At 37.1% G+C, this 10,005-nt stretch overlaps 1 long non-coding RNA gene across 2 annotated transcripts; it reads right to left on the bottom strand.

The window, feature by feature from the left end:
* Positions 1–2,530: 2,530 nt before the first annotated feature.
* On the bottom strand, positions 2,531–9,730 carry LOC110014066 (uncharacterized). Of its 2 annotated transcripts, XR_013657412.1 has the most exons (7): positions 9,603–9,730; positions 6,949–7,043; positions 5,357–5,469; positions 4,397–5,253; positions 4,154–4,309; positions 3,976–4,068; positions 2,531–3,892 (listed from the first exon to the last, which is right to left on the bottom strand). It is a non-coding gene; the product is annotated as an uncharacterized LOC110014066 (long non-coding RNA). The 2 variants fall into 2 exon arrangements; XR_013657411.1 differs by having other exon boundaries at positions 4,397–5,469.
* Positions 9,731–10,005: the final 275 nt, after the last annotated feature.

The raw sequence follows: 10,005 nt of genomic DNA, 5'->3' as shown, positions 1-10,005 counted from the left end.
GCTGATCAGAGTGGCAAAGGTTTTCTCTCCGGAGTCCAACTTGATTTTTAGCCGTGCTGGATACAGAGACTTGGCCTGTATGTTCTTCTGTTTCAGCTGCTTCACAACAGTGTGCACTTTGGATCTTTTCTTCTGTAGCTCCGGAGAGTAATCCTGATCGAAAAAGATCCTTCTGTCTTGAAACGTAACTTTTCCTTGCCTCCATGCTTGTTGCAGAACCACATCCTTCACCGCTGCATCCAGAAACCTTACAAGAATTGAGCGGGGGGGTGCAGTTGAGCTCGTTGGTCTGGACTGGAGTGAGCGGTGTGCTCTCTCGATGTTAATGTCTAGGCCGGCCGGCAGCGTCAAAACTTTGGGCAACAAGTCTTTCACAAACACCGCCATGTTTCCACCTTCACTGCCCTCTGGTATTTGATAAATACGCAGGTTATTCCTTTTCATCCGGTTCTGTAATTCTTCACATTCGGCGGAGTGTTGCCTTTCACGTTGAAGTAAATACCGGAGCACTCTGTGGTGTTTGGCCCCTCTGTCCTCTGTGGAGTTCACTCGTCCCTCCAACTCTCCGATCCTCTGCTGGTGGTCTGCAATCTGTTCTTTTATGTCCGTCATGGTCTTCTCCAGGCGATTCAGACTCTCTTTTGTGTGATTGTGACCCTGAATGTTTTCTTGCCGGAGTTTTTTCATTTCTTCCAGCAGAGACATGGTAGCTAGCTTCTCGTTCTTAATGCTAGCGGCATCGGGGCTTAATTGTTCTGGTTTTAAAATAAAAAAAATTTAATTGTACTTTCAAAATAAAATGATAACATTTTATCTTTTAAATAAAATTGATGACATCACTGCCTCACCAGCCTTGAAAGCTTTATTTTCAAACTTAAGGTGATATGGTCATGAGAAAATGAACATTAACACCACACATAACACCAGTGTCCATTTTCACAATGGATCACGAAAGTTACATTTTGCAAGTAAAAAAGCATAACACAATTTATGACACAACGCATGCATTTTACAAAGACTTTGTGACGAAGGAGAGGGCCTGATAGCCAAAGTGTTGTATGAACTACTTGACACAAGGGTGGCAGGACAAGCCCCTCTTCCAGAGAGCAAGGGGGATAGACTGGAGACGCAACGGAGACAATGTAAACTGACATTCGTAAGATGAACTCCCTACACAGACAGATCAGTGTAAATCAGGCATTAGTGCACAGGCGTTGTTGACAACAGGTCATTTTTACCCATCAAAAATTGTTATTTCCATTTTTCAGTTAATGTACAATGTAATAAACATAACATTAAGGGATATCTTCCAAACACAAATTAAAATTTTATTTTAGTTCAGGAAGTAGAAATATTAGCTGTCATTTTTAAGGTTAATGGTTCAATTTTTGGTCTGGTTATTTGCAGTTTTGTTTACATGAAACCCATAAAGCTCTATGCTTTCACAGATTTGTGTCAATTAATGGAACGAAAACAGTTTGAAGGCTGAAACTAAAATTGATGGTTTGTAAAAATATAGTCAGTATGTATAATTTAAAGAACACATGAAATGGTCAACATGACTCGGAAAGTGCTAATAAATGATTTAGCTTTTAATGTTTTATTGGTTGAGAGTTTGATCTTTAGCTGTTGCTAATAATGTCCAAAAGAGGGTCGGTTATATTTATATTTTTTCTCTTATTGACTGCAAAATATCATTAAAAAATGTCTCAAAGTTAGACTTTCCATTGAATAGAGTAGGAAGTAAAGATAGGATAATTAATTACAGCTGATAAATTACTGATGACCTTTTTGGACATGTTATTTTTAAGTGACTTTTGTGCTAGAAAACGTCACTCTATTGGGCAAGACTGATACTCAGCTGATATTATGGGTGTGTTTTTTTAGACCCGTTAGGTGAAGTTGAAGCATTTCCCACTCACACGCATTTTTCAGTCATTTGATGTGGTTATATTGTGATAATGAAAAAGCATGTCTGTTAATCCATTTCAATTGTCAAATTAAATATTACTAATTGAATTTTGCTACACATTTACTTGAACTTTTTGAGAATAAAATGTCAAATACGATTTTCTTTATCATTTGTTGTGTTGAAGAAGAAAAAGAAAATACGGTTTGGTGGATTGATTTTTCATTTTAATTTTGAGTCAACGAATGCAGCTACATTTTGAAAATGAAAAAGCATTTCTGGTATTGACTTTTATTTTTAGTTATGCTACAGAAATGCTTCCATAGACAACCTCTTATGGCACATTAGTTTTTATGTGGCACACTAGTTTAAAACACTGATTTGTAGCATTTGACCCCAAAGGAGCATAAACATCCCTGTCAATTCTTCTACAAATGATCGCTGATCAACAGTTCCAAATGCTCCACTTTTATTTTTTGCAAGGTAAAACGTATTTTCCCACGTTCCAGTGTTCATGATCTCTCAAAGTTTAAGGGTTTTATGCAGTCTCGCCTTCTCCAAATATTTATAAAGAGCGTCTCTCTCTTCAAGCTGAATTTGACACCCTTATGACATATCGTACTACTGAGCTAATGCTTCAGTCCAGTACCCACACTCTAAAAAAAATACACTGGGCCAACTTAAAAAAATTGAGGTAACAATTTGCATGGATCTTTTTAAGTTATCCCAACTCTAGTTAATATTGAGTAAATTTTCTCTGACTTTTTAAGTTTGATTAACTCAATTTTTGTAGTCCTACAAACACAAATTATTCTTTATTTTTAAGTTAAAGCTTTTGGGGAATTTAAGTCAGCAAATTATAGTATTTAAGCTACTTCAACGTATTTGTTTTGCTAAACTTTTACTCAAAAAAGTCCATGCAAATTGTTACCTCAATTCTTTCAGCACCGTGAACTTAATTACATCAGTTGAGACAACTTCACCAGTCTAGTTTCTTGCTTCAATTGTTTATTATAAAAACAAACATTATTGAACATAAATCTTTTTTTCCAATATGTCACAAAATTAAGAAAAGATAATCCAACTTAAATACTAATTTTTCCTTGCTTCTCAGAAATTAAAGATTCCAAAAATTGTAAAAAAAAAAAAAAAAATGGTGGCGACCTTAACAATCTTTATTGTTCTGCTTTTTGTATAAAGTCAAAGAAATACTTCATTGACAAATAAAACTGTCAAAAGTCAAACATAAAACGTTTTTGTTAGGCTTACTATTGAAACTGCTTAACTTTAACATTTGTTCAACCGCCAGCAGTTAAGGGTGTAGCTGCTCTATGCGCATCAACAAAAACTCAGCAGCACGGTAACAATTTTTAAAGCACAGGTGTAAAATTCAAGGCTAAACGGCTCATGTCCTGCTGGTTTTCCATGTTTCCTTGTTGCAATTTCTGATAATCACCTGGTCACGTGTGTTCAGCCAATCAGAGGCAGAAAAGAGAACATTGGCGGAAACAAAAAAACTTGAGGCTTTCACTTCCCAAATGTCTTCTTTTTTATCCTCACTCTTGTTGAACACACCAGACCAGGTAATCAGGAGATGATAACGCATAAAGATCTGGAAAACCAGCAGGACGTTGGCCCTCCAGGTATGAAGTTTCACACCCCTTTTTAGAACACTTACTAACAAATAGTTTTTCACCCTTTTTACATCAGAAGTTTATTTTTCAAAGACATTACCTTTGGACTTGCTTTCAGGGCATCAAGCTCAAAGAATACTTTCTGAAAGACCTCCAAGGTGTTCTTTAGACCTTTTGGGTAACTGATGTTGAGGGCATATATTAGTCCCATAAGTAAAGCACAGGCTCTGGGTACATCCAGGTCTCCAAGGACTTGTGTTCCCTCGATCACAATTCCTGCATGAACTGGTGTAGTCCCTCTTGTGATGACAATTTTCAGGACTTCCCCAGTGATGTCAGCATCTTGATCCTAAAATAATGTAAAATATATTGACAGTGTTTGAAGTCCAAAAAAAAATGGGATCAAAAGTGTCTTGTTAGTCCTCTACCTACCACCAGTTCTTTGAAAAGATCTTCCTCCTTTTCATTAAGGTAGACCACCAAGGAACGAATTGCAGCCTCCCTTTTCATTTCAATGGAATGATCCTGTAGAGAGAATGAAGAAAACTTGATATGTGTTTGAACCGATTGAAACTTAAGCATTGTCAAGTGGCAACTAACGTGTTTATACCTCTTCCAGCATATTCTTAATCCGCTGAATGTCCATTTTTGTGGCTCCTCCTCTTGTGGAAACCAGGGACATTATTTTTGAAGAGTAATGGTCTAGCTTTGACATGAACGTTGCCTCAAGATGAATAGTGGTGATGCGTTTAAATTCTTCATTAATCTGTTTAGAAATAAGTCAAAAATAAAAGGTCACAATTCACTTTTGTACATTCATCCATACATTAAATGTTTTAAGGAAAATATTTACCTGAGCAGCACTAAATAGAGCAGGCCATCTGTCTCTGACATCACTGACTGGTGGTTCCAGGTTAACAACTTCTTGCCTTCGGATGGAAAATGTTTTTGCCATTTTTGTGTTGATAACTTGTGAGTTGTTTCTCTTTTTCACTTCGTTCAGTAGCTCCACTCTTTCTTGTTCTAAACTGCTCTCAGTTTCTCCTTGGGGATGAGGAGGTAAATAATTGACCTCTGCCTTCCGCGGCTTCTTGATGTTCTTTGCAGGTGCTCTGTCATGTGGTCGCTTCTTTCTGAGAGAGTTCACCTCAAGCTCAGGGCATCCAAGCCCCCTCAGTTTAGACCTATAGTTACCCATTTTATATTTCAATCTTTGTTGCCATCCATAGCATCCATTATATGACCCGGGTTCCTTAAGGCAGGGATGCTTCTGAATCAGTGCCTCAGCAACATCTGACAACTGTGCACCTGTTGGGTAGGCTACATAGTGAAAGATGCTTTCAGCCAGTTTTTCAAGAATATCTTGAAGGATTCTAGTGAAGTTGAGTTGAATTCCATCATTCTTGAAAGCTTCATTTCCTGAAGTAAGCACAATTTCTGTGTCATATGCAAAGTGGGGTATGGGAAATTCTTTAGGCCAAGGCTTTGAACGGTGAAAACTGTGCTCCGGGGATGACAAGATTATAGTGTCTTGGGATTCTGAAGAGCAGGTGCTGTTGCCTTCGTCGAATGTCTTTGAAACATGGGGAGAAAATGTTGTGGAATTGCTGCTGCTTTCTGATGCTTCTACCACGGAACTTTCCAATGCGGTAAAGGTCAGAGAAACTGTGGGAGGTTCAACGATGTAAGCCACCTTGATTGTATCCTTGTCTTTAATGGCAGTTGTTGAGGTAAGAGAAAAATATTCTTCTCCAAATTCAATATCTTTGTAAAGTAAGTTGAAGTCCTGATTAAGCTCAAAAGTCTTTCTCACCATCGACTTGAGTTCAGTAACAGTCTCAGGGATTCCATGAGGCAGGTCCAATTTGTGTATGTCATGGTCTCGAAGAATGATTCTGAGTTTGGCAGAATTTGACATTGCAGGATCTGTAAAACAGTGAGGATCATCTGTTTAATTCATTGTGCTTAAAGTTATATTGCCTAAAGGTTTGCCATTTCAAATGAACACTGTAGGAAGGGTACGTTCTTTTTTAGTTAGTTTTGTTTTGGGACGTAATACAACAAAAAACGTTATATTTCAGCCATCTTGTCTGTCATATGTTTATATGTATGTTAAACCATACATTTCTATGATCTCACCAATATTCAAGTAACCAGCAGCAAGGAGCCGGTTTGAAATGAATGTTTGGTCCTTTATGGTAAATCAATGAAGTGTTTCAAAGTGACCATGCACTTTCCTCCAACTTTGTATGATGCCATTGGGAAGACATCGGACAACTCGCTGGGCTCAATTACTTTAATTTGTCTTTTGGGTTGAAGTTCAAAGCTTCTGAGATGTTCGAAAAACCAAGCTCTAAAACATTTAACAATGAATGCAACTCTTCCCTTTATTACAACTACCTGCATCAACTCCACAAAATCTGGCAGACAGCCTGTTGCACCATGTGCCAAGATCATTCCGGTGGAATATTTGGTCCCACTGCAGAACACTGTGTTTGCAACTTGGCAAGATGACTTGTCAGGGAATTTTTTTTGCACCGCTCTTCTTATGTCATCTCTCAGAACAGCGAACTCTACATTTGACATTTTTGTAACCTGTAGAGGTTGGTGGACAATGTTTCTGCCATTCAAATGATATGCAATCATCAACTGATGTTTCATCGCAAGGGAAAACAAGATGTTTCTAAAACTGTGTGTATGCCTGACGACACGTTTAAAGAAGCTGTGTTTTCCCTCGAAGCGCATAGTCCACAAAAAAACAAGTGGGCCAAAAGCTCTGATCATTTGTGGGTAATGCTCAAGAAAATGATGCTTCGGAATTAATTTTTCTGCAGGGAAAGCCTCCAAGAATCTTTGTCGATGTTCAGAAATCTTGCTTTCAAGGAAACAAATTGTTGACTCTGTATGAACGGAGGAAAGGACAAGTTCTACTATATCTTTAAGGTTGAGTAAGATCTGCCATGTTGGCTCACCCTCTGGTACTCGCTCTCCAATAATGAGAGGAAGCAGGCGAAGCAGGGCCCAATTTTCATGGGCATTCCCTCCAACTGTTTTTCTTGCAGCAAAGGTTGATGAGACTGGTTTTGGGGCATCTGTTTTATCTGCCCATCTATATGGGAATTCTTTAACTGATTTGTTCAGTTCTTCAAGAGTGAAATATTTAGCTTTTATTAAGGTATTTAAGCACAATGCTAGCTCTAAAGGCACAATACCTTCAAAAAGGTCATGTAGCACATCTGGAGGGTAACCAGTCAAAACGTGAAAATGTTTTAGTTTTTCAGTTAGAGGGCACTGTCTCTTCACTCCACAACAGTGTGACAGATTTTGACTGTGTGCTGCCAGAATATGTTCCTTGTGTTCTTGTACTGTTCTAGGACAAAATGTTCCTGTCCCAACTTCACTTACTTGAAACAAAGGTCTTTCTCCAAGGCAAAATCTGCACACATGTGTACCCGAGAAGCTTTCAATGAATCCTCCAATGCTATGGGCGCCAAGGTTATCTGCAACAACACAGAAAACAGTACCTTTGACTTGGACACCTAATGACGGGATGTAAAGTCCTTCTTCTTCTAGTATAGCAAGATCTTTCAGAAGTGGTTCTAACACTAAGTTATAGCCCAACTGTTTAATATCGTCTGCCTTACATAATATGGCTAAGTAGATTGATGTCAAAGAAGATCTTAACAAAGGCGGTACATTAGCCAAAACCCAATACACAGCAGTAATCTTGTGTTTCTTTCTTGAAGTTCCAATTGGATTACAGACTTCAAAATCATCCACATAGAGAATAAGTGAAATTGCTGGATTATTTTCTGACAGCAATTTATTGTTCTTAAAATTTGTGCCATCACGAAATGACTTGTAGTGATTTTCAGGTGTGTCATCTGCTTCATTTCCATGTTTGAGAAAATCTAGGATTTCTTTTTTCTTCAGAATTTCCTGTAATGACTTCAAGATAGGGATATATTGAAAACTTTTCTGCTCCCTGGCATCAAGTAAATACTCTATAGGTTCCACCATTGAAAAATGCTCTTTGAAATATTCTCTTCTTTTGTAAGAGGTAGACAGAGGACCATTACTTCTTAAAGCGAAGCTAATTGGATTGCTCTCACATAGATTTGTCACCAACTCAGAGATTAAGAAGTCATCAACCTGACAATTGTGCTTCTTAAAGCTTGACTGCAAAACTTCTTTTAAAATGGGACCTGATGCTGAGGAAGAAATGAAGTGCAATTCTTCCACTAACTCATTGATACAGTTTTGTGGTACATTGAATTTGCTTTCTAATTTCAACAACAGGTGGGACAGTTTCTTCTCGATCAAGTTAGGCAATTCTTCCGAATCATCATCTTTTGGAGCTTCTCTGAACTCGTCTTGAGCATCTTCTTCACAATCAGGATCATCCCCTTCCACCAAAGTTTTACCAGACTTGAGCAAAAGCTCAGGCTTGAAATCATCCAGTGAATGAGGAGTGTGCTTTCGACTCTTATGAGAGGCAAATGTTCCGTGAATGTTTGTTTTAAAAAGAGCAATTTTCAAAAACACAAGAAACAGTTTCTTGTTTTTTTAAATGACGAGTTATGTGCTCAAAGTATTCTCTTTCTGTAGATATGGTGCTCAAAAAGCAGCATGGACACTTAAAGGAGAAAACTTCAGTGAGCATAGTTTCTTTACGAGTTTCATGGTTTCGTGAAACGTGGGTTCGTAAACTGCCCCATGTTTTAAATGAACAATAACAATCCCAGTAGAGGCATGGAAGATATTCATCATGACCATGTCGGAGTCTATAGTGTTTCAAAAGATCAGTCTTTTTTGGTGTCCCAAATTTGCAAATTTTACATGTCCACTTCATTTTAAAGACTTTCACAAGTATGTCAAAAAATTACAGTAACTGTAGTGCTTTTTCCAGATTTACATAAATATCACTGTTGATAGTTGGGATTTAGATGTTAAGAAAAAAATATAAGATATAAATATAAGAAACGGTTGACATTTTTATTTAAACTGTTTTACAAAGGAAACAAAAAACCTTGAAATAAAACTTGGAGCAGATTTTTAAATGCTAACCTATAATAATAATAAAAAGGGTATTTCAAACTAAAGGTGGGGTGATTCAAGAATTATCCTTCTGGACACATTTTTTTTTAAAAATAACTTTAGAAAATAATATTAAATACAACTACTGCCTAACTGGAGTTCTAGTTTGAAGTAAACAGAACTTTTGCAGAACTTTTTTTTTTTTTTTTTAAAGTGAGTTAAGACCATAAACTTTCTTGCCAAATATATTTGTATATCTGTTTTAAAATGAGGTTTTGTAGGAAAGGTGCGGGAAGAGCTGAACTACTTTATCGATAAATATTTCAGCTATTGGGCAGCTAAAAGTGAAAAATCTGCTAAAAAAATAATGTTAGATAATATTGCTGCTTGCTTGGAGAATAAATAAACCCTGTACTCAAATATTAACCTTCTATGACTTGTTATGAAGGTAATCTTAAGAGGAAACTAAATAACAGACAGTGAGGTAAAACGTTCAAAACTTACAAAAATGTCTCTCCCCTAATAGGCAAAAATAATACCAGAACTGGATAAATAACCCCACCGAGCTGTTCAATTTGCGCTACGAAGCAGACAAAGCCGTTAGTGTTTTTTCCCGCCAGGAATATATTCAAAACGCTAACGTTAACAGACGGAGGAAAAGTTACATGATAAACTCGGCGAAAAAAGAATTTACATGTCAGAAAAAACGAGAAAAAGTCTGCGAGAAGCCGGCAGTTTATTCTTGCAGGCAGTCTTGCAGTTTATTCAGTTGAACTTGAGATCAAAATGACACTGTATACTTAGTTCTAGTCTTGTTAAAATAATAACGCAGCCTCCCGCTAGCTAGCTCCCAATGAAATTTAGTCCCCTAGCTTAGCTAAAAGTCGACGTTAGCAAGAAGAAAACAATGCAGCTGTAGCTAGTTTTTTGTTTTCTTCCAGCACCTCTTGTGACACAGTTGAAAGATAATATTTCATTTGAATAAGTTTTGCCAAAAACAAATGTTAACAATGAGCACTTACCAGAAAGCAAAGTCTTTCATGAGCTGCTCCGTGCGTGCTTGCCCCGTTTCTCCTCGAAGGCGTGGCCTGTCTTTCCGGTGTTGCCCCAGGTTTTTAAGTATGCTCAATGTACAATCAGGTTTTACCAACTTAATATGTTTTGTTTTTGAGTGAACACAAAATTTATGGTTAAAAATTCGCAAAATATAAAGTTTTTACAACTTTAAAACATTTTAAGTTCAACTTACTTCTTTAAATAAGTTAACAACTTACTATTATAACTTTATCAAGCAAACTTAAACAGTTTTGCTTAAAATGTTGTTTTATTTAAGTTCTACATACTAACCCCATGAATCATTTGTTAGAGTGCAGTTTTTTGAGCATGGAGATAAAGCAAGCAAACTTTTGGCACACCAAATTAGAC

Source organism: Oryzias latipes, chromosome 1, assembly GCF_053564925.1.
Source record: "Oryzias latipes strain Hd-rR chromosome 1, Olatipes_Hd-rR_3.1".
NCBI lineage: Eukaryota > Metazoa > Chordata > Actinopteri > Beloniformes > Adrianichthyidae > Oryzias > Oryzias latipes.
The sequence above is the reverse complement of the archived record's forward strand: the minus strand, read 5'-3'. Positions and strand labels throughout refer to the sequence as shown.